This window comes from Myiozetetes cayanensis, unplaced genomic scaffold (genome assembly GCF_022539395.1).
Source record: "Myiozetetes cayanensis isolate MyiCay16 unplaced genomic scaffold, myiCay2020 scf4, whole genome shotgun sequence".
In the NCBI taxonomy this organism is placed as follows: domain Eukaryota; kingdom Metazoa; phylum Chordata; class Aves; order Passeriformes; family Tyrannidae; genus Myiozetetes; species Myiozetetes cayanensis.
The window spans coordinates 45,260,590-45,285,307 of record NW_026087631.1 but is presented as its reverse complement, the minus strand read 5'-3'; the positions used below and the strand labels follow the sequence as shown (position 1 = coordinate 45,285,307).

The 24,718-nt window shown below is 41.4% G+C and overlaps 1 protein-coding gene and 1 long non-coding RNA gene across 7 annotated transcripts in view; one reads left to right on the top strand and one right to left on the bottom strand.

The window, feature by feature from the left end:
- Positions 1–4,411: 4,411 nt before the first annotated feature.
- On the bottom strand, positions 4,412–24,275 carry LOC126647584 (uncharacterized). 6 transcript variants are annotated; one of them, XR_007630620.1, is made up of 3 exons: positions 24,246–24,275; positions 15,490–23,382; positions 4,412–9,751 (listed from the first exon to the last, which is right to left on the bottom strand). It is a non-coding gene; the product is annotated as an uncharacterized LOC126647584 (long non-coding RNA). The 6 variants fall into 6 exon arrangements; XR_007630619.1 differs by lacking the exon at positions 24,246–24,275 and having other exon boundaries at positions 15,490–16,948; positions 17,320–23,838; XR_007630621.1 differs by lacking the exon at positions 24,246–24,275 and having other exon boundaries at positions 15,490–15,558; positions 16,408–23,837.
- Positions 24,276–24,417: 142 nt separating this feature from the next.
- The window catches only part of IL6ST (interleukin 6 cytokine family signal transducer), a 35,857-nt gene continuing 35,556 nt past the window's right edge, over positions 24,418–24,718 (top strand). Inside the window, exon 1 of the mRNA XM_050329925.1 lies at positions 24,418–24,494. The gene's annotated coding sequence lies outside the window, so the exon portion shown is untranslated. The remainder of the gene's footprint in view (positions 24,495–24,718) is intronic.

Here is a 24,718-nt window from a genome sequence, read left to right as displayed (position 1 = left end):
TTGCAGACTTCATGGCACTGTCACTCAGTACAAAGCAAATGGGTTTGGTGCAGACTGCACAGAGGAGAAGGAAAATCTAATTCATATAGTTCTGGCTGGCAGCAAATAACCTCTGTGTAAACTCTAAGTGTCATTGTAGACATCGCAACAATGAGGTTTGTCTTCACAGAGTGAAAACCCAAAGTAACCACTCTGGCAGAGATTAATTATCTTTAGTTCAACACACTGCTTGGGAATGAGTACAGCATATGGAAGGAATGGAAGACCAAATGGCTCAGGTAAATGGCTCAGGAGACCCAGTGAGGTCTCCATTGCCACACAAGCCCTTTTCAGTGGGTAAGAAAACCATGCTTTTAGCTATTAAAAGAGGCAGGTCACACATTGCAACTCCATTTTTTCCTGAATAGAAGGGGATCCTCATTGTAACTATTGGCTTTGAGGAAGGAAGTCAATCTCTCCTATCTCTTGTGTTACCCTGCCTGTCCAGGGACCAGTAGAGTCCTGGGCTGCCTAATGGCAATCATAAAAGCTGTGGTGGCGCCCATTTGTTTGCCAGCTGCTGTTCCATGCTGGAGACAAATATAGGAGCAGTCTGTGTTGGCTTCCCACAGAGGCTTGAATAAATTTCAAATGTTTCCAGTATTACAGCAGGAGAGATAGGGAGAGAAGTTTCCCCATGCCTTAGTCTAGACACTTCCATTCCCAGAAAGAAAGTAATCAGCTGTCCGTTTTTCCTATTTAGTTGTGTTTTGTTAATGTAGCATGGGAGGACAAAGGTGAATAAGGAACAATCTTTGATCAAAGATAACACTTTCAAATTAAATTCCTTCAAAAAATGCAGAACTTTGAGTCAAGTCACCTGAAGCTAGAAATACACATTACCACTGCCTCCTTTCTATGCAATACATTTGACTGAGAGGATGCAGCTGCTAGATGATTTTTTCCTATCATTTGCCCCTTTTTTCCTCATCTTTTTCTATGAATGAGTGTTTTCTTCTGTGGGCCTGCAACCAGGAAGGACTTTTTTGGGAAAGGAATGCAAATCCAATTGCCTGTTCACAGGTAAGCACAAAATACAGTCCTTACCTGAACAGAATGAGTCTTAAATGAATGGTAATCTGAACTAAGATCCAGGTCACTGTTCTAATGTGTTTCTTCTGTAGGCTGTCAGTAAAGGAGTTCGTGTGTTGCCAAATACAGATCTTTTAAAATTTAATGCTCATAGAAAAGATTAAAAATTATTCTCAGAAATGAGAAACTATTCTTACCACCAGAAACTGTTATCGTTTGATTGTTATCGTTTGAGTTTGGTAGCCAAATTCTACAGTAAATAAACAAGATAAATTAAGCTGAAGTCTTTCACCTTCAGAGGAGAGCACACTGTTGACTGCAGCATACTGCATGAAAGATAACAAATGAACCAATACCTACCCTGACCTTTTGCTTAGACCTTTCCTGGAAGATAATGGCAGGAGAGACAATAAAAGGCTAACATAGTTGATTACCAATTGCCAAGAAATGTCTGGTCAGTAGGTCATGACACAGACTTTTTTCCTCTCTGTCTAGCAATTAAATATCCCTGGCATATTCTTCTGTGACACTAGTGGAGTGTTTACTCATAGAGTGTGCAGTACTCAGGTATCTGGGGAGTTTCACGTGGTACTGAGAGCTAAGAAAATACATACACATACAGGATATATTTTCTGACCAAAAAACCCTATATTTCCTCACCTGAATACACTCTACATTCCTTATATCATTCTTATGAATGTAATTTCAAAATGCTTTTAAAATGGTGCAGCCTTTATTCCAGTAGATCATTTACTTAAACACTGATACTAAATTGAGTAAACAGTAGACTGTGCAGGAGATTAGCATTAGTCCATAATACAGAGAAAAATGTTCATATGTAAAATAAAGGATCATCCAATATTAGGATCTTTCACAGGCTTTCCTACTGGTGAGCAGAGTATCTGATCAGCAGGTTAATTTTCTTGTATAAATACCCAAAAAGGAAGCTATATCCTCTAAAATTCAGTCCTAATAAAGCATTTTAAATACCCCTACCACTGCTAAAAGTAGAGATCTCTGTCTCTTCACTCCTTAATACACTGCATACTGCTACCATCACTACAGGAATGTCCCCATGTTTTGCCAATGCAAAACACATAGTTACCACTTTGGGACATAAAAGCATAGCAACTTTTCTAACAACTGCAAGGGGACTATAAGAGCTCATCTAATGATGCTGTCATCATGACTAACACTCCTCCTCTGCATCTGCATTACAAAAATTATTTAGAAGAAGTACTGAATGTATATATTGTTTGCCTTTGTATTTTAAAAGTGGGATTTTTTGCATTATTTTCATAGGGTTTTCCTATGTTCCTTAGATCCAGAGATTTTTCTGTGCTGGCCCTATTGGTGGAAAAGCTCAGCATTATGACAGAGCCAGTTCAGACCAGAGGTTGTCAGTGTCCAGCCTCAAAGCCACCTCTGACCAAGGGCAGAGAGTAGTATTTGATGTGAAGCACTTGACAAAGAGCCAAAGAATGAACTCATTCCCGTCAGGATCCTGAAGTCCAACTATTTTGACCCAGACAGTCAGTACTGACAAGGGCCTGCCTGATGCAGGTGCTACTGCGCTTAGTAAGGACACAGAATCAGAGAATGTGTCCGGTTGGAAGAGACCATAGCGGGTCATCTGGTTTGACCTCCCTGCTCGCTTACATTGTACAGCCTCCTGCAGTTAACTTTTCATTCTCCATCTAACTGGTGGTGCTTTATGATACTTGGCATCATGGTGTGACTTTCTGCTACTCTCCCTACATGAGGAAGAACCCACAGAGTCGAGGGCATGTCCATACCTGTCCATTGTATGCACATGTGCCTTCCTGAACCTTTGCACGTGTTTCTGTGTTCAGAAAGTGGGATTCCATACTCTGGAAGAAGAATATGGTGGACAAATGCATCACACAGGAGCAGGCTGAAACTCTCTGAACACATCAACACACTAAGAAAAGGTCTGATCCAGCCCTCCCAATGTGTCTCTTACCACAGTCATCACTACCCCACAGTCATAGCCTTTTCTAGCAAGATTACATCAGGAAGATTAGCTTGGTAAGATGGGAAGTGAGGGGAAGGGGCAGGAAAAGCAGATCCCCTGTTCAAACAGAGTGCCAAAACCTTCAGCTGTATTTTCAGCTTGTCAACTTGGCTGAAAATAACTTTGCACATATTCTGAAAACTATGAAGGGAGATCTTCCCACATTGCATGAATAGTTGGCTGCACTTAAATAATTGAAAGAAACGGGACTGAAATCTTTCATATACAAAGGATGAGGGTAAATATCACCTGAGGAAGGAAGAAATATAAGGTCTAACCAAAAGGCTATACTAAATATACAGTCGGAAAGACTGCATTTTCAGTTTCTAAAATTTGTCAATCTTGTCCTGTTTTTGAAGTGACCCTTGGACTCTACAAAATAAGCAGAGATTTATTAGTAAGAACAGCTAAACCAAATTATGAATGATTCTGTGAACCCAGGGGGAGGCTCTGCCTCCCATTCTATCCAACTCCTAGCGCACAAGAAATATGATTTTTTCTGATCTGGAGGTCTGGAGCTTCCTAAAGGTTCATTCACCCTCCAGTTGTTGACCCAAAGAGACATTCTGTGTAGGAAATTTATCAGAAGGAGTTGGATGTTTTGAAAATTCTAATCCTTGAAACTATTTTTTGTGCTTTGACCTCTCCTGTTACAGTGTCTAGTGTTTTTTCCACAGCTCACTATGTTGATCTTGCAAAGATTTTCCTCCCATTATTGATTTGGGCCATTTTTCCATAATGTCCTAGAAACTATAGACTGAAGCCACTTGAAGATTGTCATTGTCTCCGTAGTCTTTCTCTCTCAGCTAAACATTTTGAAAAGATTGATTTTCCTGTAAACAAATTTCCCATCTTATTTTTATTGTGGACTTCAACACATGTCTTTTGAAAGCTGCCTCTGGTTTGCCACTGCTTAGGTTTCTTCATGAAAACAAACTCACATCCACTAAAAGGGTTCACTATAATTAATATACATGGAAATTTCCACTCAGATGTAGTGACTTATCAGTGGCATAGGTCATGAGGAGCAATTTGTGTCCTTGCTGTCCTTCTACTTCCTTCTGTTATGTTGGGGGTTTTTTATGCCTAACAAATTCACATCAGGATTTCAGTGTTTTCACTCATATGTTCACACCTACTGTTCAGTGAATCAAATGCTGCATTTATAGACACTTTAAAAGCACAGCTCAAGCCTCTCCAACACTGATGCAGAGCTCATAATACTTAGTTTCAGAAATGCAAAAATCAATATGTCAGGACTTTCAGTCATATTACTCCTTTATTAGAGTAGTTTTTGATATTTCAAGCACCACCTTCTTAATTGTGATAATTGTCACACAAAACAGCAAGAAATACTTTTCCAATTTAATTTTCACAAAGAAAATTACATTTGACTGTCACACCTACCAACACTAGTTTTCCATATTTTGTAAATATAAGATCAGCACATGTCAGATAAGTGTAAAAAGCATACCGTAAAACTGTGGCAGGAACCAGGATGAGTTCTTTATGTAAATGAGGGGGACAAAAAAAGCAAGCACCAGTTTTTGCTTGCTTCTGGTGTTTTTTGGTAAGGTGGCAAACAGGAAGAGAGTCTGCTTTCACAGAGCTTTTATTCTCCTGTCAGTTTTTATGTGAGGATAGTGCCTGCTTCCTAAAATCCACAGAGATTTTGTAGCAAACTGGAGGATATTTTTATACATTCTAATGAAATTTAGCACTTAACAAAAAGTAATCATTCCATCACTGAAATCTTCCCAGTAGGCTTGCAAATAGTATTATCCCAATGGCACATATGGCAGAAGGATGACACACTAAATTTCCAATAGTGATTTCTTAGAACTGGGGCTGACAGGGACTAACTTCAGTGTTCAGGTGTTAACCCTCCAAAATATTTCTATTTTTCCTCCCTACAGGAGCTTGTTTTGAGTGTTCAAAATTTATGACAATCAGGTGGAGGAATGCAGGAAGCAAATTAAGGGCTGAAAAGATTTTAGGTGGCTATTCTCAGGGCACAGTGTAGACATAGAGCCTAACAGCAGATCCTAGCCACTGGACTATGCTTATTCTTCGCAAAAATCTGCAGAAGGAAAGGACCGAGAAATTGACTTTATCTTCAGGTAAATGAAGTGCCAGCCTTCTTCATGGTAGTTACTTTGTGTGATTAGTCTCTGGGTTAGGAAGGTAGAGGTGCCAGCTGAGATTAGCTCTAATTTTGTCTCGTTGATCTTCTTTGTCCTTTCATCTCCTTAATTCTCTTAGAAGATGGAAGAGCATAGGCAGAGATTTTGGAGTCACAGTACCACTCTGACATCCCAAACTACAGAAAAAAGATTAAACAAGTTAATACATGAAGAGCATGTTCCAGCTGCTCTCCTGACAGGTTTTGAGAATTCTAACTGAACTCATAACATAATACTCATCGTCACAGAGGACGGTTTTGTTTCACATCCTCTAGCTAATCCAAATAAAAATGTTGTTGCCTTCTAATACCACCCATGAAGGTACAGCAGATATGCTACATTGTCATGGTTTTGCTCTGGGTCAATTTGCTCTCACACCCCACACACAATTACTATTAGTTGAGAGAAGGTTTATGCAGACAAAAGAGGCCTGATTTGGGAAAATAATATTAACATTTATTACTAGTAAGCTAAAACTAAAGAACTATAATTACAACAGTTTTACTTAAGTAAAAGAACTATGTATTTACAGAAATACTTCTCCCCCCTTTATATCAGTCCAAGGAGGAGAAGCAGCCTCTTTCTCCATTCTCGGAGCTCCAGGTCTCTTCAATAACTCTGCAGTACTCTTGTTGCAGCTGGAACTCTTTTTCTTTCTCTCTTGCTCTGTGTCAGCCTCCAGGGCTGGGCCTACCCTCCTCCTTGGCTAAGACCAGAGGCTGGGGATTACCCAGGCCCTGAAGGTTTTCTTTTCCATGGACTTGCAAGGGGACACTTGCTTACCATGGATCTTCTTCCACAGGATTACAGGGGATAATGGCTTATGAGTCCACCCGTTTTCTGTGGAGGTCCCTCCCCACGGGAGAACAGTTCTTGATAGACCTCTCCAACGTGGGTCTGGCATGGATTTCACACATGGATTCCAACATCCTACCCGGGCCATCTCGCTCCAGTGTAGATTTTCCTCAGGGTCACAAATCTTCAACAGGACTCTGCCTCACCTCAGGCCTCTCATGAAGTCTCGGCTCCCTGGTACATCCACAAGCTCCTCTGTGAGCTGCATGAGGGTCTCCTCACCCCAACAATCTTCTACAGGTGGTAGGGATTATTTTTCAGTCTTTTCCCTGCTGAAGGGAGAGACCGAAAGGAGGGAGCAGCAAGCCCCCCTTTGCACTTTTCTTCTCTCTCCTGTAGCTGCCAGCTTTGACCTTGGACACTTCATTATCTCTTTGCTGGAATTTCTTCTGCAGCGTTTCTCATCCAAGCAGTCAGTCCTTTAAAGTTTATTTTTTTCTTCACTCTCTTACATAAGAGAAGAGAGGACTTCAGTGCTACACTTGCCCCTGGTCCAGGCCAGGAGAGGAGGGGGCCTTGGCCCACCTCGGGGCCCACCGTCTCTCCTGCATGGCTACTGCTACTAATTTCAACTACGCCACCAACCTTCTCTTCCATTTTTCTTAAATATGTAATTAACAAAGGCATTAGTGAGAGTTTTAATTGGCTTCTTGTCTGGAAATCCACCTGGACAAAACCATTCTCAGCCCCAGGGGCTGGCTGGCTGGGCAAAACCACGACATACATGTAGTCAGTGCAACTTTTCTTGGGTAGCACCATTTGGTAAGCACCTCAGCACATCATTTTCCCCCAGACAACTTGCTGGGTGAACAGTACTTGGAATGCAGAGTTGTATTTACAGGTTAAACATAGCAAAGTGATGAGGACAAAGTGGGGTTGTCATGCCTTCAAGATTTAAAAGGCCAGTGCTAACAGTGCTTACACAACTGGCTTCTGTGAGCTGAACCAAAATCACCAATTCAAACCACAGAGGCCAGTGGAAAGCTATAGGATGAGTTCAGTTCTTAATGACATACTCTTTTACATCAACAGACCAGTCTGAAAAGTTTGTTTTGCCAACCAAATACACAGAGCCATGAAAATAAAATCCACATTAGCATAACTCCCTTGTTTAACATTCTGAACTCCATAATACAAGTTTAGTTACCCAAATGTTGGGCTAAGTTCAACAACTGGGCCAGTTCAAACTAACAAGTACAAATTGCTTCGAGTGATAATTTAAAATATGCTAATTTAAAATATGAATAAAGCCTGTAGACTTCTGTCTCTGCACTAAATGTCACTTATTTATGGTTTACGTGAGTAGAAACTTTACTCATCTCCTGGCCCATCTTCTCAATGCTGTCAGACATCAGCTAATTCTCACATTCATATGCATTTCTGCAAGTTTACAATCTCTAGGAGTGTGATAAATTCTGCATTCCACACAACAGTTTAGGTTGGGTTGGGTTTTTTTTTTGTTGCTACAGATAATCACTTTGTATTATTTACCTATGTAAAAATATTACATTGACAATCAAGTTGATTTATTTTTTCCAACCATTTTTTAAGAAAAAATTTAATCCTCTCAGCTGCCTGAAGTTGAGAGGTATTAGATCTGTGTCAAAATGTTCTCTAAATGAAGAGACCCACAAAGAAATGTCACCACAGGTGTGAACTACTTCCTTGCAAGCCCATCTACCAACAATTTCAGTCTTAGTCTGAGAAACCGCCTTTCAAGCTATTTTTAAATATATTTTCATAACAGAAATCATGTCTCAGGTCAAAAGAGAATTTTTACAGAGAAAAACATCCTAGTGAAGGGCCAAAACTCAACAAGAATTTAAAATGCCTACTACTGTAAAAGACAAGAAAAAATGTTTCTAAAAATACACCACCAACAAAAGGAAAATCTCTATCATTTACTGGATGCAGAGGGAGACATTGTGACAAGGGATGAGGAAGCAGATGAGGAACTTAATGCCTTATTTCCCTCAGTCTTTAATAGCAAAACCAGTTTTTTTCTGGATACTCAGCCCACTGATGTGGAAGACAGAGATGGGCAGAATGAAGACTATAATCCAAGGGGAGACAGTCAATTACCTGCTACACCACTTAGACACACACAGGTCTATGGGGGCAGATAGGATCCACCCAAGGGTACTGAGGGAGCTGGTGGAACAGCTCACCAAGCCATTTTCATCATTTACCAACAGTCCTGGCTAACCAGGCTGGCCCCAGTTGACTGGAGGATGGCAAATGTGATGTCACCATACAAGACAGGCTGAAAGGGGGATCCAGGCCTGTCAACCTGACCCTGGTGTTGGGAAGGTCATGGAGCAGATCAGTGTGAGTGCCATCACTAAGAGCATGCAGGACAACTAGGAGATCAGGCCCAGCCATCATGGGTTTAGGAAAGGCAGGTGCTGCTTGACCCACCTGATCTTCTCAGGGAGAAGCTGTGAATGCTGTCTAACCTGCACTTCATTAAAGCCTTTGACATCACTTTTCTGGAGAAGCTGGCAGCACATGACTTGGACAGGTGCACTCTTCACAGGGTAAAAACTGTCAGGATGGTAGGACCCAGAGAGTGGTGGTGAATGGAGTTACATCCAGTTGGCAGCCGGTCACAAGTGGTGTCCCAAAGGGCTCAGTATTTAAGCCAGTCCTATTTAATATCCTTATCAATGATCTGGATGAGGGAATCAAGGGCATCCTCACTAAGTTGAGAGTGTTGATCTCCTGGAGAACAGAAAGGCTCTGCAGAAGAATCAGGACAGGCTGGATAAATGGGCTAAGGCCAGTTTTATGAGGTTCAACCTGACCAAATGCTAAGTCCTGCACTTGGATCATAACAATCCCAGGGAGTGCTACAGGCTATGGGAAGAGTGGCTGGAAAGCTGCCTAGTGGAAAAGGACCTGGGAGTATTAGTTGACAGAGGCTGAACATGAGCCAGCAGTGTGCCCAGGTGGCAAGGTCACAGGCATCCTGGCTTGGATCAGCAATAGTGTGGCCAGAAGGACCAGGGTTGTGATCATCCCTCTGTACTCAGCACTAGTGAAGCTGTACTTCAAATCCAGTTCTGGGCCCCTCACCCCTGTAAGGACATTGAGGGTCTGAAGCGAGTCCACAGAAGGGCAATGGAGCTGGGAGAGACTCTGGAGCACAAGTCCTGTGAGGAGTGGCTGAGGTTGCTGAGGGTGTTTAGCCTCAAGAGGAGGTGGTTCAGGAGAGATTTTCTTGCTCTCTACAACTGCCTGAAAGAAGGTTGTGGCCAAGTAGTGGTCAGTCTCTTCTCCCAAGTAACAAGACGTCAAGCATTGGCACAAACTGTCCAGGGTAGTAATGGAGTCACCATCCTTGAGGTTATTTAGAAGATGTGTAGATATGGCACTTACGGACGTGGTTTAGTGGTAGACTTGGCAGTTCTCAGCTAACAGCTGGACTTCATGATCTTAAAGGGTTTTTTCCAAACTAAACAATTCTGTGATTCTATGACATTTTTGTTTTGGCAACCATTTGGGTATCTTCAAGGGTCTGCAGTCTCCAGGGGAGTATTTCTTTCTTCTGTATGTGGGTGATTCCTGAAAGTAGCCCACACTGATCCTCCAGCTGTTGAATTGTTACCTACGTGGTAAAATGAAGAGTGGTAACTCCTCAATGCCAACAACACAGAGTATTTGTGATGCATTATTTGAAATGGTAACACATGAACTTGCTCAAACAGCCATGTTACAACATCAAATGGTTGTAATTAGTTGCACTATATCAGGGTATGGTGTACCACCTCACTGTAATGACAAGTATTTGTTCAGGCATTAGATTTTTGGACTAAAACTCTCAGTCTGTCATTTTTGTCATTTTTAAACTGATTACCCAATCTTCCTGGGCAGATCTCCCAGAGTGTGTAGTCTTGTCTGTACAATGACTAAGAAGATACTGAGTAAGAGTACTTGGTGATGTGGGGTGGTTGTGTGGTTTTTTGTTTTGTTTTTAATGCTAAAGGAGTGTCAGTTGAATGTTGAAGTTCTAGGAAAACAAAAATGACTGTTTCAGATCACCAGTTACTTTCTGCTGTTTACTCTGAAAAAAGTGTCACTTTCTTTATAAAAATGGTATGTTACATTCACTTTTTCAATGGATTAGTAAGGTACATTATTTTAAAATCAGCACTTGCTTCCTGGGGCTTACACTTGCCACTCCAATGCTCTGCAAACAGGAAACAGTAGAGCCCAGTTCAACAGAATAGAGCAGCAGAGCAACAAAATGAAACTCAGTGTGTTGAGCTCCAAGTCCCATTTGCCCAAACAGAAGCATACGGGAAAGCTCTTGCTAGGGGGAAGGAAGGAACCAAGGAACAACCACATCATGTCCCATTTCCAAGGTGAACCTCACAGTGTGATTTGAGTTGAATCAAGAATTTTCAGGGAGGTATTCACAGTAGTTGTGAAAACAACTACTGTATGGATCCTAAGTGACCAGCAAAAAAATCTAAATAAGATACATGAAAGGTAAGCAGCACAGTCTCTGACTTGATCTGATTATTTTTTCAAGAGAATCTGCAGGGTTATGCTTCCCACATATAAAGAAACAAGCACTACAATACAGTTCCAGTTTTGTTCAAAAAAGGGACCTGCTTTCCAGGCAGAGCCAGAGAAGCTTACTCCTTCTTTTACTATTGTCATCCTAACAGTGACTCTCTCCCTTCTCTTGGATTCCTGGCCACCTTCTGCTGTGAACATACACTGATTTTCACACCACCTATTCATACTGGCTAGCACGAGCACAGCTGGCTGAGGCACCACCTCAGGAATATGTTCTATATACATCCAAATTGTTTAGCATCATACAACTGTGCCATATAGTGCAAGGACTATGCTAACAGTTTTGACTTTCTGGGAATACTTATCCCGTTTAAATTAAGATCTTACTGGTAAGTACTTTTAATAGTCTCTAGCAGGAATTTAAGAAAGTAACCAATAAATATGTTTATGAGAGAGTGGAATGTCACTGAGCAGCACATGATAGTAATCTGTACTGTGACTTATAAAAGAGCAATTTAGGGTGTGATTTCTGTGGTTGGCTCATATAGGGAAAAAAAAGGCGAATTCCAATATGCAAAATATTCTTTCACTTTGCAGTCAGCATAACTGGAAATACAGCCTGTGGCAGAAGCCAGCATTGTCTCAGACTGCATCCATCCTCTCCCAAGCTGCAGGCAAATCTTTTGCTATTCATTCTTATTCCTGCAGACTGTAATTGCACTAAAGTGCATCTTAAAATGTGACTACTTATTTAACTGTTCGTAACTTATTTACTCATATCAAAGTAGCACCTAGACATTCCAGTGAGGATTTAAACCTCATTGTGCTTCTTACTGTTCAAAAACATTACAAGAAATACACTCTGTAATTCCAAAAGTTTATAGATGAAGTAAGCAGGCTACACAGAGAGTGGAAAAATGAAACTATTTTTGTCAAGGTGATACAGCAAAGATGTCTTGGTTGGTTTCTTGATTCAGCCATACATCCTGTTAGTAGCTTTTTAAGATTGAAAACATGATGACCGTTTGCAGTGAATGACTTAAAACTGTGGTATTCTGAAGTCATCCATTAATATCAGTCACTGGTTATCAGACATCTAAAACCCCTGCGGCACGGTTAAGTCCTTTTTAACAGTTACTGTGTTTCACCCTACACTGCATTTTAGCAGTGGATAAAATAAAATTCTTACATATATATAATTGCCTAGACTTTCTCTAACTATTGACTATTTCAAAATTAATGATAACAGCCTGTGCTCCTCCAGATGTGTCAGCAATGTATATAAAATAAGGTATCTCTGTTCTTTAAAGAGTTACAGAGCCTCATTCTTTCAAAGAATCTTTTACAGAGTGCTCTTTAATCTTCACGCAGAGCATGTCTCACCCCTCACCTCATTCCTATTACTATTTTTAGAAACCAGAGATTTAAACATATTTTCTAAAATGGAAGATTGCTAGGCCAGTTGAAAAGTACAGCTGTTGGAATTCTTGAATATTCTAGTGTGAAATCATTGTAGATGAACATTTGGCCAGTCAGAATCAAGCAAGTGATTTAGATTCAAATGTTCTAGTCAATTTTAAAATAACAGTTATGGAGCTCTGGGATGCACTTACCAGTAGATAAGTGCAGCAGGACTTTCAGAAACCCTTTTTTCTCATGTCACAAGCACCTGTTTTGTTGGTATTATAAAGCATTTTTTAGAATTTCATATATTTACAATCCTGAGGTGAAAAAAGAAAATGCCAGAGCTATTTGTTCGAGTGCTTATATAAGTGTTTCAATTAGAGCATTACAAGAAGTAAAGAGGAAATGCAGTACCCACAAGCATTGAATGATTTAATGTAGAAAGTGAAAACAGAAATACAAACATCTTTCTCCCCAAATATTTCTTGCCCTCTTTAGGAGAAAGTCCAATTTATATCTGAACAATATTTCCAATGTAGTTCAAATGTTTGTATTTTTTTTAAAATCACAAAAGATAGTATTTTATGTCCCCCTGTGCCTTTAGAAAAAAAAGTTTCTCTATCATAGATTTTGAGGCTTAAGGCCAGCTAGAAAGTGTGGCAGCTCTTTAACAGCTATTTGAGGTGACCTGTAGACAGAAAGACTTTTATACATGGAAATTCACTCCTCCCTTTTCAAACCAGAAAAACAGGCAAGATGCCAGGAGCTGCAGGCTATGAGCATGTTTGTGAAGGGGGAATTCACCTGCTGAACCCTCCACACCCTCTCTTCCAGAATACACTATGAAACAGCTTCTGCCTGTCACTTCTGCCTGCTGCAGCCTGGAAAGATTAGAAACCATGATATATTCCCATGATCCTTCCCTGGACTTTCCCCACAAGTGTTATTTGAGTGTATTCTGTGTCCTGCATAACAGTTTTCTGGGCATACAGAGAGGCCTATCATTCAGCTACACTACCCACAACCTTTCTTAACACAAGACAGAAAAGGTTCAGAAACCTTGAGAGCTTTCTAAATTACACTGACTTCAATCCATTCAAAACTGACATAAGATCTGATCTAAATGAATCAGCTGATAAAAAAATAGGAAGGCAGACTTCCTGCTACAAATAATTATTTAACCACAAAGTTTAAATGAATGTTTCTATTTGATTTCTTGTCTGTACTCTTGGAACTGAACTGTTTCAGTGTAAATGTAGTAGTCTGTCTGCTGAGAACACTCCTTAAAATAATCTTACCTAGGTAAAACTTGAGAGTGAGCCACAAAGTATGTAAGTGGAAAGCAGCAGGTTTTTGCCTTTCTGACACTGCATTACAAAAGTGAAGTAAAGCACCATCCTCATCACCCTTAAAAGTAAACCACATCAGCATAACTTTAACTTAGCTTCACTGGTTTCCCAGCACTGCTAAGTGCATGAGGAGTTTGTGCTTTCCGGCCTTGCAGTGGTATTGATTAATATATTTATAATATAAACCCTGTATATTGAGCTGAGGGTGTGGAAGTCATGTCACTGGCATAAAGCACTACCAAAACCATTGTGTTAGTCTTTGTAACTCAAAGCTTCTACAAGTCTCCATAGCATAAAAATCTGTCACTCTTCCAAATCAGAAGAAAAACTACAGATAAACTGGGTTGGTTTTTTTTTTTTTGTGGTGGTTTTGTGGGTTTTTTTCTTTTCTTTTTTAACCATTCTTATCTTGGAAGTTGAGCACTATTTTGTTCTTCCTGTAATCTATAGCAGTTGTTTGTTTTGTCAGTTGTAATTGTCAGCCATGGTTAGCATGGTTTTCATGAATGCAGAGCCATATGAAGCGGTAGAGTACTTCTTCAGACCAGACTCACTCTACAGACTATGCTTCTGCTTTTATGGCATAGTCAAAGTAACAAGAGGCAAGATGATGAGCAGTGGCATCTAAGAGATCTCTAGCATCATCAGAAAGTACAAACATAAAAGAAACCCCTTTTGAAACATGTTATTCCAGTGCTATCTTGCTCCATTATAGCTCAAGAAAAGGAAATCAGCATTCTTTGGAAATGTGCTGAATGTGAGGAAAATGAAACATTCTTCCCCATCTGCTGGAAATACTCTAAAGTAAACAAGGGTGCTAAGTACTGGGCAGAAATACTGGAAGTAATTTTTTAAAATAACAAAAAAGCAGGCGCCAGTGGAGGCCCCTAGTCATCCATCTAGGCTTAGCACTGTAAAGAAATTACGGTTTGGTAAACTAAATCTACAGACAGCTGCCAGATGGCTAATCATGGTTAGTGGAGAACATAAAGGGCTTAGCTTGACGATCAGGCTTAGCAAAATAACAGATGTCCCGAAAAAAAATGAAATTTTACAGATTCTGAAAGGTCTAGTGACAGTAAACTTATACAGTCTGGCTCACAAATTCAAACCCTTCATTTAAATGCAAGACCTTGATTAAATGTTGATTGTTATCTAGGAAATACAAGCTGCTATGAAAAGCCTTAACAAACTTGTATCTGAGGGGAACAGTGCAGGGTTTGACTCTACTGCTAGTATACCACAACCAATATTAGACTAAAATGGTACAATTATCACATCTCCTCCTTGTGTTGTTAGTTAGGGCGAGAAAGCATTTCCCATAACTACATTAGACAACACAACACTTGCTATACCTAATATAATCACCTAATATACCTTAGAAAAATCAGCAAATGATTTCCTAGGAAATATAACACATTCATAATAATTACAGCAATATGTTTGATTTCACAAAAGAGTGAGTTGTACACCCATTTTGCAAATGTATTCAAAAGTCAACAGAAACCACAGAGGTTTTAGAAACAGAAAATTTAGAAATAGAGAAGACTAAATGTTGAAATTTGGTGGGGTTTTAAAGCAATCAATTGTTTAAAGCAATTTATTTGAAGCATTATTTGTTTAGGTTAAACAATAAAAGATTTTCTTTTCTTGCAATAGCTAAAATTTATATAATACTCCAAATATCACTGACAGAGCCACAATGTGTTCTGTATCTCCAATAATCTTGTTACTTGTCTTTTCCTCCTTTTTACTTTTGACAACTCATGGCCCCTTCAAAGTAACTTACTTTGCTGTTCCAATCACTGGTTCTTTTTTTAGCACTAGGGTTTGACTCAAATAGGAAGTGAATTCACCCTGTTTCCTTTCAAGCAGTTTGCATCCTGTCCTTGTTTTCTTGATTTTCCGTTTCATTTCACCATTATATTGGAGCTTCATTTCACAGAGAAACTGACACCAGTATTGTCATCAACATTTCAAAAATCAAGATATGTTTCAAAAATCAACAGTAATTGAAAAGGTACACATTGTAAGAAAGGTACCATTAAAGGCTGAAAATGTAGATTACCTCTGTCACTGTGGCTCTTAACATTTTTTGTTAGATTGCATTTACTCAACTGGTGAGATGAAAACTGACCTTGTAAAAGACAAGAGAAAAAAATTAACTTCACTGAGAACAGAATTTCCCTCTACTTCTTTTTTTATACATTAAACTTTTCCATGGAAATGTGATTTTTCAGTCTCCCTTTGTACACAGCCAATGTCACAAAACATTATTTCAGCATTACATTTTTGCTAAGCAAAACAGATGAAACTCCCTTGCAGAAAATTAATTCTGTCTGCCAGAGGTATCATTTTTTTGTTTGCATTTTAGACTTGTCTATGAAAAAAAAAATAACAGGATCAAACTCATTTAAATGAGTGTTAACACAGACACTCTGCATTAACAGTATAAAATCTCATACAGGATAAGAAGGTTGCTGCTGAAGTAAAGGTTTCTCTTACCAGAAAACATGCTGGTTATGTTGACTCTGACTATTCCAAGGGGGGAAAAACCCAACAAACAAGCAAAGGAATCCTTAATCATAACCTGAAAAGCTTCTACTTGGATTTTTCTTTCCAGTAAATTTTGGAATATTATGTTGGATTACATGCCTTTTCTCAAGAAAAGTGTAACTGATTAATGAGTAAGTAAAAAGTTGTTTCTTGACCTGGATGGAAAAACACCTTCTTACAGCATTGCACATGCTCACAAATGACATTTTACAAAAGTATGTCAGTTACCACTTTAGAGCTATCAAGTTTACAGTGTATAAGCCAATAAACCTTGATCTGCATCCAGCTTTGAATAAATTGACTTCTTCCTGCCTGCAAAATCCCCCTACAGAATCTGCTGGATATGATTTAAGGCTTCACATTATTAAGCAATTGTTACATTCACTTCAGACAAGGCTGAATTCAACCATCTGTAAAAGGGCCTTCTTACACTCAGAAATGAGACTGAGCTTTCTGCCTTCAACCGACTTTTTTTTTCTTAAGGCTGTGGATGAAGAATTGCTGTTTACAGAGAAAAGAACTGCATGAACACAGAGAATAATTTCCTCTTATCGCTCAGATACAAGGGTCAGCAACTTGTCAAGGATTATATGTCAGATTGTATTTTTCTTTTCTGATTCAGTGGTTGAACTTGCTGGAATTCAGCAGGAGCCAGGAACTGCTGCTTCCCAAGGGACAGGATCCCACCACCATACAGTCAATAGCCCATCTGCATATGAAGAACTAGTTTCACAGAATCACAATCATTTAGGTTGCAAAAGACCTCCAAGATTATCGAGTCCAACCTTTGACTGATCTCAACCTTGTCAACTATACCATGGCACTAACTGCCACGTCAGTCATTTCTTAAACATTTCCATGGATGGTGACTCCTTGGGTATCCATTCCTTGAACAACTTCCTCCTGATGTCCAACCAGAACCTCCCCTGGTGCAGCTTGAGGCCATTTCATCTTGTCTTGTTGCCAGTTGCCTGGAAGAGATCGACTCCCACCTGGCTACAGCCTCCTTTCAGATAGTTGGAGAGCGTAAGACTCCTCTTCAGGTCCAGCTCTCTCCAAAACTCCTCATATAACTTACTTCCTAGACCCTTCCCCAGCTCTGTTGCCCTTCTCTGGACACACTTCAGCACCTCAATGTCGTTTTTGTAGTGAGGGGCCCAGAACTGGAAACAAGATTCAAGGTGCCCTCACGAGTGCCAAGTAAGGCCACCATCAAGTCCTAACTCAGGCACTGAGAACAGCAGCTTGTTAATGACAGCTTCCTTTTCTTCCCTGTCTGTATCTCCCCTAGTACTTCTGTCAGTAGCAAGGGTTCCCATATATCACATAAATACCAACCTACCTAATCAAATTTGCCTCCTGATGGTGAGACATGCCCTGGACAACACCAAACAAATCCAGGTGCAGATACTAGTAAGTTGTTTCATAAAGGATCTATTCAGAAAGGGCATTGAAATATGAATAGCAGCAGTTTATACGTTTCAGGATATACTGACATTGACATGACATGTCTTGAGTATGCAGATCTCTCCAAGAGGATTCTCCCACTGCTTAATTAACTATAGACAAAATATATTCAAGTCAACCTTTACAGACTGAATAAGAAGTGGCTTTGATGACAGAAGAAAGTAAGGGCAAAAGAAAAGAAACAAGAAAGTGAAGAAGAAATAGTAGACAATGATAATGTAAAGAACGAGAGAGCATTAATCTATGATTATGATAATGGTTTGGTGTCTGTGTTACATCCCTTACCACTAATGTTTGTCTGCTGTTTTCTTTTGTCCTTTAGGACCTCTGATTCTGGAGAAGGTCTACATTTTCCCATACATTTACACATCAGCAAGACGACTGCTCCTACTCCAGTCTGGGAAATCTGAGTGCTGCAACAAGACTAAACAGAAAACACAAAACCTCCAAAATTCTGTTCTCAGAAGTTAAAGCTTGATTACAAATATTCATACCAGAATTCCAAGTAACAATGACAAATTCTATACTGGGGAGTAGGCTCTAAAGAGAATGTTTACAGCTCACTGTAGGAGATGCTCTCAGACTGTGATTCATATGTATCTGGCTTATCTCTTCAAGCAAGCTTTTGCTGCTATTGGCGCTGTAGAGGAGCTTCAGTACTGAGAAACTGGGCTTGAAGACTGGCCATTATATTATTATTATTATTATTATTATTATTATTATTATGCATGATCATTATCATTTTTGTTCGCCAAAGTTTGACTGCAAAGTACTTGTTACAGCATGTGGTGAGACAGGCTCCAGCATTTTGTGTTTTCTAACAGCTCAAGCAGAAAACTTCAAGCACACAGCTGTTAAGACCAGTTTTTTAAAATGTGTCACTTTAAGGAAATTATATATCATTGCTGATAGCTCTCTTCCAGGCAACCAAGTGGTATATCACTGGACTGATTTCAGTGGTATAGTGTATAACAGCAGGTATAGCAGGGAAAATTACAAAAATGACTTGTCAGTAGTTTGCCTGTAGCTTATTTCTTCTCTGTAAGCTCCATATACAGTTTCTTCAATGTGTCTCTACCACCTTATACTGAGAAGGCACAAGCTCTAGTATCAGAAAGCCAAACCACTTCCAACCATAACAAAGCTTAACTCATACACACTCTTTGTGTTTAGAGTCATTCCACTCCCTAAGACCAGCACTCACACAAACAAGTTTTAGCCTTAGTCTGTAGACTCCACTGCTCGATGGAGTAACCACAGTGTGGAGCATGGGGCCAGGCACCCCCTGTGCTGTACTTGCTGTGCTCTGCAGTTGAGGACTAGGAACACAAGCTTCATTTGTAGCTCTGCACCTTGTATGCCAGTTCTCATACAACCTGAAAGTCATGGGATGTTGTTCTGCACAAACTTGAACCTTGTTACAGCCTGCTCAGAACACAAAGGGAAGGCATGGATAACCATGGCCAATGATGATTTGGCTGACTAGAACTGTTCCCTCACCCACTAGAAAGGACAGAAAGTGCCACTTATGTGTTTTTTAAGAGGTCAACATCAAAAAGGAACCCACAGTCACATCTATATAACACAGACTGGCTTCCCATAACAGAGGAGACTGAACCACAGCCTCGGTTTCAGAATGCCCTTTTCTACTGCTGGTATCACTTCTGCCAGCCCAGTATTCAGGCCCAGCTCAGTTGTTGTTCACACGACGTTGATTCGTCCAAACAATTACTTTGGCAAAAAAGGACTGACATTTTCTTGCATATTTGTTATTGGCTACACTGCTCTTTGTGGCCAAGTAGGAAAGACAATTCCCCTCATTCTGAAGATATCTTCCTCTTCTTTCTCATCATCTTCTGCTACTCCTAGTTGGGTCTTCTTGCCCACGTCTAAGAGTTTTGCCTAAAGCATTTGTGAAAGGATACATCTAAATTCAGTCTGTGGGTGCAGAATCACTCCAAAGGCATTTCAGCTCCAGTAGCTGCCAAAAACATACTAAATTCATGGGCAGCTCACACATGTGGCATAAATGACTGCAGCATGTCATAACACCTTAACCTTATCCTAGCTCTGAATCAGTACTTCTTTGCAGTGAACAGTATTGCTTATTCTGACTTAACCATCTTATGCGTTTGATTAATTTATTCCTTTACAGTATTTTCATTTCATCATCATTGAAATTTCATATTGGTTTTCCTTTTTCTGGTCTCACGTTTACTCTTGTTTACCAAGAAGACCAGACCCCTTATTTTAAGATTGTCCTGCCCACCATCCTTTTGGAAAAAAACACCCCCAGCAACATGTTCCATTAGTCAAAGCTTTACTGCCTAGGTCTAAAATGACATTAGCTGTATGATTTCCATTCCAGAAAAACAAGCAGGTTGCTAGGTTCCACACTGCTCTGTTAGATGTGCCATTAATTTAAAGTGGGCTATAACCAATGCCCTTTCTTTTCCATATGTCCTGCTGCAGCTTCATGATGTTACCATTTCTATTCCTGAATGAAAACAACAAAGAACTGGGTCAAGTCCTCTTCAACAACCCACAGCTTTCCTGCCAAGCATTTCACATGTGAAAGAGTCAACTATCCCCATTCCTAATTTTTACCAACGATAACAAGATTTTCCTGAAGTTCTGAAGCCTAGCTGCAACCCTACAAACCCTGACTGAATTTTGCAAGATCTCATCCAGAGCCTCAGATTTTAGCAACCTACTGGGTATAAGCAATGCTAAGGAATGAGGGCAGTCCTGTTGCCATATGCATCACTCATTCCCTCGTGAAACAGATGCCATCAAGTATCAAGTCGTACATATTTGTTTGTTTGCAATAATGGTTGTTTGAGGCTCAGTGAACTTTACTCCTTCATCACAGGGTGACAAACACGTACTTGCTCTTATGAAAAAGAAAATATACTCATATCTGCCTCAAAAGGAAGTAATGAATTAATAAGCCTATTTTTTCCTGCCACGGAGTAGCTCATGTTTGCTAAGTTATAGGACTATGAAATGCCGTAACTGTCATTAAATCATTTCCAACACTTACATCAGCCATTTTTTTTCCTTGCTGTGGCCTCCCAGCCTGTGTGCTCCCTACTTCTTCAAAGGACTTTACCATAACTTCATGACCTACAAGCTTCAACAGAACAGTCTGCTACTGTTCTGACAGCTCAGGCCAAAGGACTAGTCTTCTCCACTCTTGAGTGGGGAAAAAAAGTGACTCTTCTTCATGTTAACAAACGTCAGACTCTGTAGATCCTAAGTTCAAGTTCAGGAGAATCATATAAGCTGAGATAACATCATCATTACAGCAAGAGGTTTGGATGTTTCACTGAACCTTACAGGCAAATAGTTCTATATAGTAATTCAGCCATCTCACAGAAAATGACTTTGACTTGCCATTAGTCAGAACATTGCCACTGAAGGGTCTTCTTGTTCAGCTTCTCCCTTACTTGTGAAATCTTTCCCAAAAGCAACCCATCTCAAAAAAACCTCACATGTATCCAGACTGAGGAATCTTTTCACATCCCTGATCTATAGGATGCTTCATGTCCTTATACCAAGATAATAATAATTTCCGGAAATATATTTTCCTTTCTATGGCATACCTATTGTAGGATTCAGTAGCTTTTGTACTGACTGCAAACCTTGTCACAGCCTGTTACAAAACTGCTTCAAATATCCAGAAAGAGTGGTACAAGTTTGTTCCCTGGCAATCTCTAAGAGCATCTCTAAAAATATCTCTGCTCCCACAGTCAAACAGCTACCTAGAAACCTTAGCCAATCACTAAATGTTTTCCTAGCATCACTGCCCATCTCCGCACTCCCAGGCTATCCTCTTCTTCCTGGGGATGAAGAAGTAAAGGGTGTGAAGACATGCTCCACCTACTTATATCCTAGCTGTGGATTGCGGGAGCTTGGAAATATCCTATATAGCCCTGATCTGAAAACTGCACTGGAACACAAACTGCAGTCTAAAAAGGTAGGTAAGTAATTAATCTCAAAGGCCTTCCAATTCCTGATAATTAACTTCCTTTTATTCTTTCCTCATATATTTAGGGAATATATGACTAAACATTTCATTAAATATATAAACATTTAATATAATGCTTCATTCAATGTCCAGATTAAAATGCTAGCTTGAAGGAACATTTTTAAAATGTGGCCAGAATTTTGCACTTCTCTGAGTATTTGAAACTTTAAATTACTGATGTTTATATTACCTATACCAGTACTATGCTGCATATACAGTACACTATAAAGCTGTATAACATGTTTCAGCAGGTAAGACTATAAACAATAAATCAAATTGAAGAGTCTTTCAGGAAATGGTCTATGTGCAGAAAAGGCACTTCACAACATGCTTGAAGGGTTTAACTCTTTTCTTTACCAGGGATCCCCAATATCCCAGTTCTATCAAGTGGCAGCTGCAATAGTAACTTTATACCTGCTTGCAACAGAAGATGCCTAATGTCTAAGAATACAAGCCAGATTTTTGGCAACTAAATTGTTACTGAATAAATGATATTTTGTGCCAATACAGAAAAAAATTAAGCACAGTTGCAAACAAATAATTTTGGTTTTCTGTGCAACTTCAGCTATGTGTAAATAGTTTTACATTAAGTTCATAAATAGCCTGTGAAATACAAGAGCTCTTGCTTATTTAAAGAGTTACAATACATGTCGTATGTAAGTGAAGCCTGACACGGAATCTGTTTTAAAGCGGGTGGGGGAAATTGTTCTACTAGCTTTGGCAATATACCAGAAATCACTTCAGGCTATAGGATTTCAGAAAAAGAATGTCACAGGAGGCTTTCTGTCACGCGGGGGAGGGGGGAGAGTGGAGTCTACTCTGAAATGTCTATTTAGCAGCAGAACTCAAGTGATCTTACAAGACATAGAAGGCGTGCTGAAACGAGGAAAAAAGCCCACAACATTATTTTTTCAGTCCCTCTAGTTAGAGCCTGGTTCCACTTAAACCTTTGTTGCCTAACACCAATTTTTGAGGGTGCTGAAGGAGGCATATCCATACAGACCGAAATCTGTCAATTGTAGAATTGAACCGTACTTGTACAATCTCAGGCTCATAATGACACACCAACCACAATTTGAAGAGAAAGCAAAAGTGTCAAACTGCTTTTTTTATAATGAAAAAAACTGTGAAACTTATTCCCAGATGTCAGTTGTCCTGATACATTAAGAAGGGCTTGAACACTAAAAAACCTGTAGAAAATGGAAAGGACTAAGACTATTGAGTGTAGAGACCACCAATGGGAGAAACAGCAGCATTTACAGAATCTAAGGTTACTACGAAGAGCACAGCTGTGAGCAGGGACATAGAGTAATAAACTTAACCTGTAGGTTAGATAAATATCTATCAGACACTATTTAAGTATAGACAATTTTGCCTAAGCAGAGGAATTAAATGACTTTTGAAGTGTCCATCCAGCTCTACTTTGTTGTGTTCAAAATCTACAACATTCTCAGAGTAAGCAAAACATTTTTGTTGGGGATATTAAGCCATTGCAGAAAGTAACGGTTTATAGAAACATAATCAGAGACTGGTACTAAACACGTAAGAAATAAGGTATCTTCCACTATCTTTTTTCCAAAGTTCTTAATCTTTTCTCAATAGCAGCTCATGCCAGTGCTTGAAACCGGATATTGGACTAGATGCCCTATTCACCTAGTGAATCTGCCCATTCCTCTAAAGACGTAACTAAAAATATAATATAGCTCATATCCTACTCAAGCCCAAAGACAATTTAAGAAGTGAATGGGCAAAAGCCTAAACTGTATGGCAGGAAGCAACTCGGGTATGCATTAGTGATGTCTGGTGCTTTCCTGACTAGAAAGAGCCTCCTTGGACACTCTCGGGACCACCGAAGTCTGTGGCATGTCACTGGAATGTGTTCCTTCTCACTCTTGAACTGGAATTAATCTGGAATGAAGAGGGTATGTTAGTGTCTGATATAAAAATACAAAAGTCATTTTTTCAGGGTTATGGAATGAAGAAATGTGCAAGTACAACCATGGAGAGAACATAGAGGCTTCGCTGGATCATGATCACAACAACGAACTACATTAAGAACCATTCCTTAGCAACCCGGCCTTCCACAAACACCTTTTTCAGGACTGACACCGTGACTTTCGGGCACCGAGCCTGCCCTCGCTCGCAACGCTCTGCTCACACCGCAGCTGTTGACAAGCGCATTCCCCAGCCGCCCGTGTTCCCAGGGGAGCCTTGCAAAACGGAGGGACGGTCGCTGGCTGCTCGGGCCTGCCCAAGGACAACACTCCCGCCGCGCCGCCAGCGCAGGCCCCGCAGGACACGGGCCGGGAGAGGCTTCCAGTGGCCCGGCCGGCGGTGGCCTGGGCAGGGGCCGGCTCTCCTCAAGAGAGCGCAACACCTGGCACACATCCCGAAGCAGAGCCGCGCGGGGCCAAAGGGCGTACACACCCCAGCGCAGGCGGACAAATGGGTGGTGGGACGGGGCCCCGCCCCCTCCGGGCCCCGCTCCCCCGCCATCCCGGCACGGGCACCGCCCCCTCCGGGCCCCGCTCCCCCGCCATCCCGGCACGGGCCCCGCCCTCCGGGCCCCTGCTCCCCGCCATCCCGGCACGGGCCCTGCCTCCGGGCCCTGCTCCCCGCCATCCCGTGCACGGGCCCCGCCCCTCCGGGCCCCTGCTCCCCGCCATCCCGGCACGGGCACCGCCCTCCGGGCCCCTGCTCCCCGCCATCCCGGCACGGGCACCGCCCTCCGCCTCCTGCTCCGCCATCCCCGGCACGGGCCGCCGCCTTACGGGAAGCCCCTTCCCTTCGCTGGACACGCCCACTCTGGAGACGTCACGGAGGTCGTGGACCAATGGCGACGCAGGGAGAGGAGGGGGCGGACGGACGCGCGGGGGCCGGGGCGGCCGGCGCGTGGCTGCTCGCGGCTGCTCGCGGCTGCTCGCGGGGCTGCGCGTGCGGGACTGCGGCGCGATGGCGCGAGGCGGCCTGGCCGCTCCGTAGGGGCAGCAGCCGCGGGGCGCGAGCGGCGGCGGCGCCGGGTAAGGGGTGCGGGCCCGGTCAGTGCGGTTATCCCGTCCCGTCCCGTCCCGTCCCACTCCCTCCCCTTCGGCCCCTCAGCGCCCTCGCCCTGAGGGGCGTCCGCTGCCGGGGCCGCGCGCCGCGGGCGGGGGGGGGCACCGGTTCGTTCGTCCGGGGCTGACGGGGATTCGCGCCGGGGCTGTTGTGGGGGCGGGCGGCACTTGCGCCACTCGTTCCCCGGGCC